The sequence below is a fragment of the Ruditapes philippinarum genome, unplaced genomic scaffold (genome assembly GCF_026571515.1).
Source record: "Ruditapes philippinarum isolate M1 unplaced genomic scaffold, ASM2657151v2 ctg1738_1_1_1_1, whole genome shotgun sequence".
NCBI classification, from domain to species: Eukaryota; Metazoa; Mollusca; class Bivalvia; order Venerida; family Veneridae; genus Ruditapes; species Ruditapes philippinarum.
In genome coordinates, this window is record NW_026858533.1 from 7,964 (window position 1) to 15,926 (window position 7,963).

The window sequence follows — 7,963 nt, forward strand, 5'->3', positions numbered from 1 at the left end:
TGAAATAAATAAATAAAACAAAAACGCGAAAAAAAAAACAACTAAAAAAAACACAGACACTTGTAATAGTAAATAAAATGGTTTTAAGTTAATTATGGAAATGTTGTCAATGTAAAATGTAAAAAACGGGAGAAATTTGTGTAATGTTATAGATAAATAATAACCTAAACAAGAGATTGAAATTACTGATCGGGAGCGCAATATTATGAGCAATCAAAAGTATTATATAAGATAGAAGAACAGTTCATGAAAACAAAAACTTGTGCATAAATAAATTCTTATATGATGGAGCCATTGTTCTATGTCATTGCAGCAGTTATTGTCATCAATTGTCAAATGATTGAAGACAGCTTAAAATATAAATTGAACGTGAATAGCAGCTTTGAAAATATTACCATCTGTTGTCCTGAAATAACTGGGTCATTCAATTATACAAGTGTGAAACATAAATCTTTGATTTATGAAAATATTACAATGGAATATTATTCAACGAAAACATTTTCAAATATATCTGGTGAGTTGTCTTCAAAGACTTATTCCAAAAACGGAGTAGATGGATCTTATTCACAACTCGTTGAAAACAAACACAGACTTAAAAAGGAATTACCTTTAACCATTATCATAGTAGGACCTGCAGCTGCGTTCGGTATTTGTTTATTTCTTTGTATTGCGTATTACTTTCACAATATGCAGTTAAATAACAGAGCAAAAAGGTTGTCTTTTACTTTGTTTGTGACACCAGATAGTAGTTGCGAAAGTACTAGGTGTGCTTCTGTGAACAATTCGTGCGCGCAAAAATTAGTTCCCCCGTCTCCAAGCTTCCGAAGCTCCAGAGAAGAAGTCTTAAGTCCGAAAAGAAATAACACTTTAGCAGCACCGACTTTGACTGTTCCGGCAAATATCCAGCATAAGAGAGGCTCGAGTTGGAGTGCATTTGCAGACCAAGAAATGTTAAGCATAACAGCACCACGACGGCATTCCACTTTCATAATTTAGTTCACAAACTATTTTTATTGAAATATGCCATGTATTTTTTAAAATGAAACTGTTTCATTTACTTTTGTTTAAGAGAATAAAGAAATTATAAAATGATTATGCATTAGGAATGCTTTTATTTGTACTTCTCAACGCATTTTTTGTACTTTTATAGTTTAAATGTGATCTTAAAAGTGTTCATTTGCCCCGAACAATCATTTTCTTCTTTTACTTTTGGAAATGTATTTTGTATGGAAGTAAAAATACTACTTGGTAATTATGCTACTTGTATGATGAATTATTTTACATTTAACACAATTTTACTCCCAAAAACGAACATCTAATATACTCTAGAACCATTATTTAAACGTTACAAACTTCATTTTTGCCCTTTTAAAAGAACTGAAACTGTATGCGATTCTGAGGAAAAGTGTGCTTTTAATTAATTTTTCATTTAAATTAAATGTTATTGAAGGTGTTACAATATATTCCTCAATTCTGTATTGCTATTTATTTCTGAAATACAGATTTAAAGTATTTACAAACTAGGGGGTCTTCTCAATTTTTAAAAACATTTCGAAGTATAGTTTTTTTAATGAACAACCCTTATTTGAAACCTAAAAAGTTTAAAATTTTAAAAATTTAAGGGAATTTTCGTAGCTGTTTTTTGTTTAGAAATTTATGTATTTGCCCTTTTTTGAATACGTTGGCAAAAAGTATGCCTTTTCGAAGGTTTTGGGGTTTTTAAACTCACTTCTATTTTTTTCATTCTATTTTTTTTTAAAATTTTTAAAGAATAATTAAGTACCCTGATTAAGTTCTTTTCTTTTAAAAGACGATACACCTTTTTTTTACGTTTTTCGGTATAAAATGGGAAAACCACGTTTTTGGTTTAATCATCGTCTTACTTGTACCTGGTTTGGGAACAGGGGGTTTCCGTGGGTTTTTCCCTTTTTAAAAAAAGGTCTGTTTTCCCGGGTTTTTTTGTAGGGGGTATCTTTTTGAAAATTAAAAGATTTTTTCCAATGTTTTCCTGGGTTTTTTCTGTTTGTTTGCGAAAAAATTTTAAAAACTTTTTTAATTTTTTTTAAAAATTTTGCCCAAAGGAACTTGGGTTATTTGAAAAAGTTCTTGTATTTTTAAAAAGCAAAGAAAAAGGTGTTTAGTTTTTCTTTCTTTCCAAAATAGGAAAAAAAGTTTAATTTTGAACACCTTAAAAATTTAATGGGGTTTCTTTTTTAGTTTAAAACGAAAAAACAAAGGGAAGCGGGGAAAAATAAAAAAATTTTTCAAAAAAGAATTTCTTAAAAAATAAATCTCCAAATTTTTTCCCCGCCAAATTATAATTTAAACGAAATTATAAACCCAAAAATTTAAAAAGCTAAATCACCCATTTTTCTACAAAACAGAAAGGGGCGGGCCCGTTGTGTTTTTGGCCCTTTAAAAAAAAGGGGGGTGTGTTTTTTCCCCCCAATTTTTTGATTTTTGATAAATTTTAGTTGTTTGTTTGCGAAAAATTAATATTAATAAAATTTATTTGCACCAGACAATTTAATTTTTCACAGGGGTTTAGAGGAGATTTTTTTTATGGGTTCAAAATACGTAAACATAATATAAAAAAAAAAAAAATTAAATTTAAAGAAAACAAATAAAAAAAAAAATAAAAAATTAAATCAACGTCCCGGTCGGGGCCACCACTTCAGGCCAGTGATGCCCCGTTACTTCCAAACAACCTTTTTCATTAAAGTCTCATCTTAAGTAATTAAACAATATTCATTACAATGTTATTATTTTAAAAAAGTTCAAATCAATAATGCAATTAAATAAACAAACGCACAAACGGAATAATTGGCTGTTTAATTATTGAACGGCGCATAATTATCATTTATTATAAAAATCCTACTTAAACGTTGGTCTTAATAGTACATGTAATTAATTTTTGCAGAGAGTTTGAATTACTGAACTTTCAAATTAAAGCGTGTTGAAACATATGTTATTATTGATGTACACATTTTTCAAAAATATAAGCAACCTATTTTGAAAAGTAAACATGTCTGTCAACGTATGAATTGCCTGGCGTGGTATTTATTTACTTTGTTAATTTAGTATATTATTAAAGGGCCAAAATTTTTAAATTGGAAAATCCAAAAACTTTTTTGCCCTTAAATTTTTTTCCCCAATTGTGGTTTTTTCTACTTTGTTTTAAAATTTTTTTTATTTTCCTTTTAATTTTTTCCCAATTTGCACCAAATGTTCCCGTCCAAATGTGTACGGATTTTATTGTCCTTTTATGCCTTTTTGTGCCCAAACCTTTTTTATTTATGCCAATGTTGCCCCGTTGGGTTTCCCTTGTCAATTTTAATGACGAAAGGAACATCTTTTTTTTTTCGCTTCCCGTGAACTGAATGCCTTGGGAATTTAATTTCCCCCCTGTCAAGTTATCCCTAAATTAGATTTTTTAAAAAGCAACATTTTTTTTTAGTTACCAAAATTTTTTAAAATTAAATTTTATTTTTTTTTTATTTGGGGAAAAAAATTTTTCCCGGGGAGAAAATGCCCTATTTTTTGTTGGGGAAAAAGGGGTTTTGGGGAAAATGTACGTTTTGGGGGAAAATTTTTGGGGCCGGTAACCCCAAAATTGGGGGGATTACAGGGGAAAAATGCTGTGTTTTAAAGTTTTTGACTGGGGGTTTCCTAAATTCCTAACGGCGTTTTGTTTTTTTAAAACGATATTTTGTTTGGTTTCATTTTTTGCCCAAATTTTCATTTTTGGGTCAAAAGGGGGGGAAAAAGGCCGTCCCCGCAAAAAATCTTGATATTGGATTTAGTTTTTATTTTTTAAATGAAAAAAAAGTAAAGCCGGCCCCAAAAAAGGACCCCATTCGGACAAATTTTAGCGAAAATTTTGAACAAAAAAGGAATTTTCGTTTTAAATTTTTAAGGAAATTTCTCATTAAATCCAAAAAAAAAATTGATGGTTTAAAACTTTTGAAAAATTTAAAACCCGTCCCTTTCTTAAAATTGAGGGGGGGTTTCAAACAAACTTGAAACCCCCAATTTTAAAAATTTAAAAATTCCCCGGCGTCTTCTTTTTTAAATTAAAAACCATTTAAGTCCCCCCTTTAAGGTTTTTTAAATAAAATAAAAATGGGACCCCAATTAATTTAAAAAGTTTTTTTTCACAAGGGTTATTTTCAATTTAACCCGGGGGGCACACCTAAAACCGGAAGGGTTGTAACACGGGGACAAAACCGGTTTTTTCGTCTTTTCTCGGGGGAGGGAAAGGAACCCAAAAAAGGGGGCCCCCCCATCTTTAATTTTCAAGTAAAAATAAGGGGTTTTTAAACAAAGAAATTCCCCACTTAGGGGTTTATGTCAAGAAAAATGTCTGGTACCTTTTTTTTAAAAGTGGAAAAATTTATATTAACTGACACATTCCATCCATTCCTATTTTTTTAAATGCATTTCATGTTTAAAAGTAAACTGAAAATAAGATTAATTGTCACTACTAATACTAAATTAAAATTGTTATTTTAACGAATGAATCTCTGTGAGTACCAAAATAAATTTCTATTGCCAATGGGCGAGTTTACTTATTTTGAAACAAATGATTACAATTTTGTTGTCTACGATACAAAGATGTATACTGTGAAGAACAACAAATACACTTGAAGTCGCATTGCAAGGTTAGTTTGGGCAATATTGTTAAGGTAAAACAAGCATAATATCGAAATCTAATCAGTTAGAAACGATACAAGAATATATTTAATTTGATCAGTGTAAACTGAAAAAAGTATGATTCCCTTTCATTCCGGATTCCTTCAAATTTTCTATAGACAAACAATTTACCGTCGTGTGCCAGATCGATGAATTTACTTTCATACTTTTCTATCTGTAATATGTATACAAAATGATTGTTTTCGCAAAAATCGTTATAACGTGTTCAATGTTTTACTTATTGAGATTTTTTTAATTATAATATTTTCGTATTACGGCGATCAGTTCAATAAGTTTACATGTTATCATTATGCTAAAAACGCATTTAAAATGTGCTGCTGCCTAAAGCTCATAACGTTTATTAATCAATCTTTAAGATGGTCTTTACGATACCTTACAATTTATTTCTAGATACGTGTCTTACGATATAATGAATGATTGTCATTTAATTATATCTTATTCATAAACGGTGACATTATGTTTCAGATTCATGTATCATCTTATATTGACCGAATGTTTTTAAGTCATACGAAACTGTTATAGTTGCATGGCGTCTTTACAGTTTCATTCCTACAGGAAGACCTCAGGTGACCCTCGATATTTTTGTCACTCTCGAGCTGCACTTAAGAAAGAACCATAAAGTTTTTTGTAATCTGGGCTGATTAGCTTTCTCACGTTAATAATTCAAATCTCGTTTTCGTTTCACCTTTGAAATTTTTTTATTTCGGGCGAACGCTTGTGACGTTAGATTTTGACAGTGACATAAAAAAGGAACACGTATTTCATTTTGCATTTTCAAAATTTTTTGCATTTCTTATATCATGGCAATAAACCCTTACATTGAATTCTAAAAACTGATTGCCAGATCCGTCTATTTTCAATTACACTGTCAGAGGAAGACATAAAAAACATTATTTTAAAGCTTTGTTAAATCTAAAAAATAATTAAACACAACATTTTTAATGAGGAGGGAAGTCAATTCACAAAGTTAATCCACTCGAGGGACATAAAAAAAAAATTACATTCATTACATTTTACCTTTATACATTGGTCTAAAAGATACGGCCTTAATAAAAAACGTTTTAAAAAACCCTTTCTCAAAAAGTTAATTTTTTAAAAGAAATTAAAGTATATCTTCAACGTTTGGTAAGCAACAAATGTTGTTTGGGTTTTTTTTTATATTTTTTAAAAGACATAAAGGATTTAGATTTTAGTTTTTTTATAAAATTTTTATTTTAAACCTGTTTTTTAAAATGTTCCCCTTTCCCCAAAAAATGGGTGGGAGACCAGGGGAATTTATTTTACGGAAAAATGGCAACCTTTTTTTTCTGTTTTTTAAGTGCGATTTTAGGACAATTTTTGTCCCTTTTTACAACCCCGTTTTTTTCCCCAAATTTAAAAGGGTTTTGCAAAACACTTTTTTTTTCCTTTATTTGCTTTTCAATAAACCCTTTTTGGTGAATCAAAAAGATTTGGGGGGGCCCTTTTTGGGTTATTGTTTTGAAAGGGGTTTTTGGGGGCGGGAAAAACAGGATGAATTTTTGCGCTTTTTGGGGTACAACAAAGGCCAAATTTTTACCAGGAGGCCCGGGAAGGTAACGCAGTAGTCTTCCCTTTTAGGGGGATTGGGGGGCAACAAAGGGGTACGCAGCGCAATGTTTCTTGTTTTGGCGGTTTTGCAACCCCGCAACGAATTAAAAATTTTTAATTTAACTTTAAATGCTTTAAAGGGAAAAAATTTCTTTTTTATTAAGATGGTTTCATTTGGAAAGGTTTTAAAAAGGGGAAATGGGAATTCCCTGAAAAAACCTTTTATTTTAAAACTAATTTTTTATTTCCCCGTTTGAACCGCCAGACCTGTTGGGACAACCCGGGGAAAATTTTTTGTTTGACCAGACAAAACTTTCCAAAATTTTTTATTTTCTTTTTAAAAAAATAAAAAATTTTTTCGTTCGTTTTTTTATAAAATACTGTGTTAAAAGTAAAATTTTAAAACCTTTTTACAAGGGTTTTTCAAAGAAACAAATTATAAAAGTAGAAAAAAACCCTTTAAAATTTCAAAAATTCCGCTTCTAAAAAATAGTTTTATATTTAGATTAGTGCAATTATATAAAAAATAAAGCATGCATAAGCCATCCAACATGATTATGTTAGTTGAAAAAGGTTTCAATCCCAAAACCTGCGAGAGGAATGCTAAATAATAAATCCAACTGCATGAAACAACACATCAGCTGACTTTATTTTTCATTATTACTTACTATAAAGTTCATATGATTGGACACTACCTTCACCTTCCAGTTCCTCCACTGCCTATTCGAGCATATAACTAAACAGTTAATTTTACTCAATTGAAAATAAATGTTTTGATTATTTTTGCAGTTAAGGTCTGGTTTTATAATAAAATGCATGCATATATATTATAAAATAACATTTAATAAACAAGATTTTTGTTTGACATGCAATTTATTATAGTACCTGAGTTATTTGAGGTAATGCAATTTTCTATTGTTACTAAATCGATTTATATGACAAGGATAAAAGCTCTTTGACAGATTCCAGACAACAAGAAAGGAAATCTATGTTTTTATGATTATTTGTAAAGTATGGTTGCTGATTTGTGCCATTTGTGTGTCCGTCCCGCAACCCCGCCAAGCGAAAAGTTGAGAATTAACAAGTTAAAATGGCGGGGTCGCGGAGCGAAAAGACGCTAATTTGCGGGGTGGCGCGGCGAAGTTTAATAAATAAAACTTCGCCCCGCGAGGGCGCGGAGCGAGAATTAAGAAATAAAACGGCGGGGGCGCGGAGCGAAGTTTAATAAAATAAAACTTCGCCCGCGCCCCCGCTAATTAGCGTGTTTTCGTTCCGCGACCACGCCAAGCGAAAAGTCGAGAACTAACAAGTTTTAATGGCGGGGTCGCGGAGCGAAAACACGCTAATTAGCGGGGGCGCGCAGCGAAGTTTAACAAATAAAACTTCGCCCCGCGAGGGCGCGGAGCGAGAATTAAGAAATAAAACGGCGGGGGCGCGGGGCGAAGTTTAATGAAATAAAACTTCGCCCCGCGCACCCGCTAATTAGCGTGTTTTCGTCCCGCGACCCCGCCAAGCGAAAAGTCGAGAATTAACAAATTAAAATGGCGGGGGCGCGGGGCGAAAACACGAATGGCACAAATCAGCCACCATAGTAAAGCGTATTGCATTAACCACTTGATATACCGGTATTCTATCTCCACCTAAATCATGTACTGTACCATACTTCATTGACGTCTTAAAG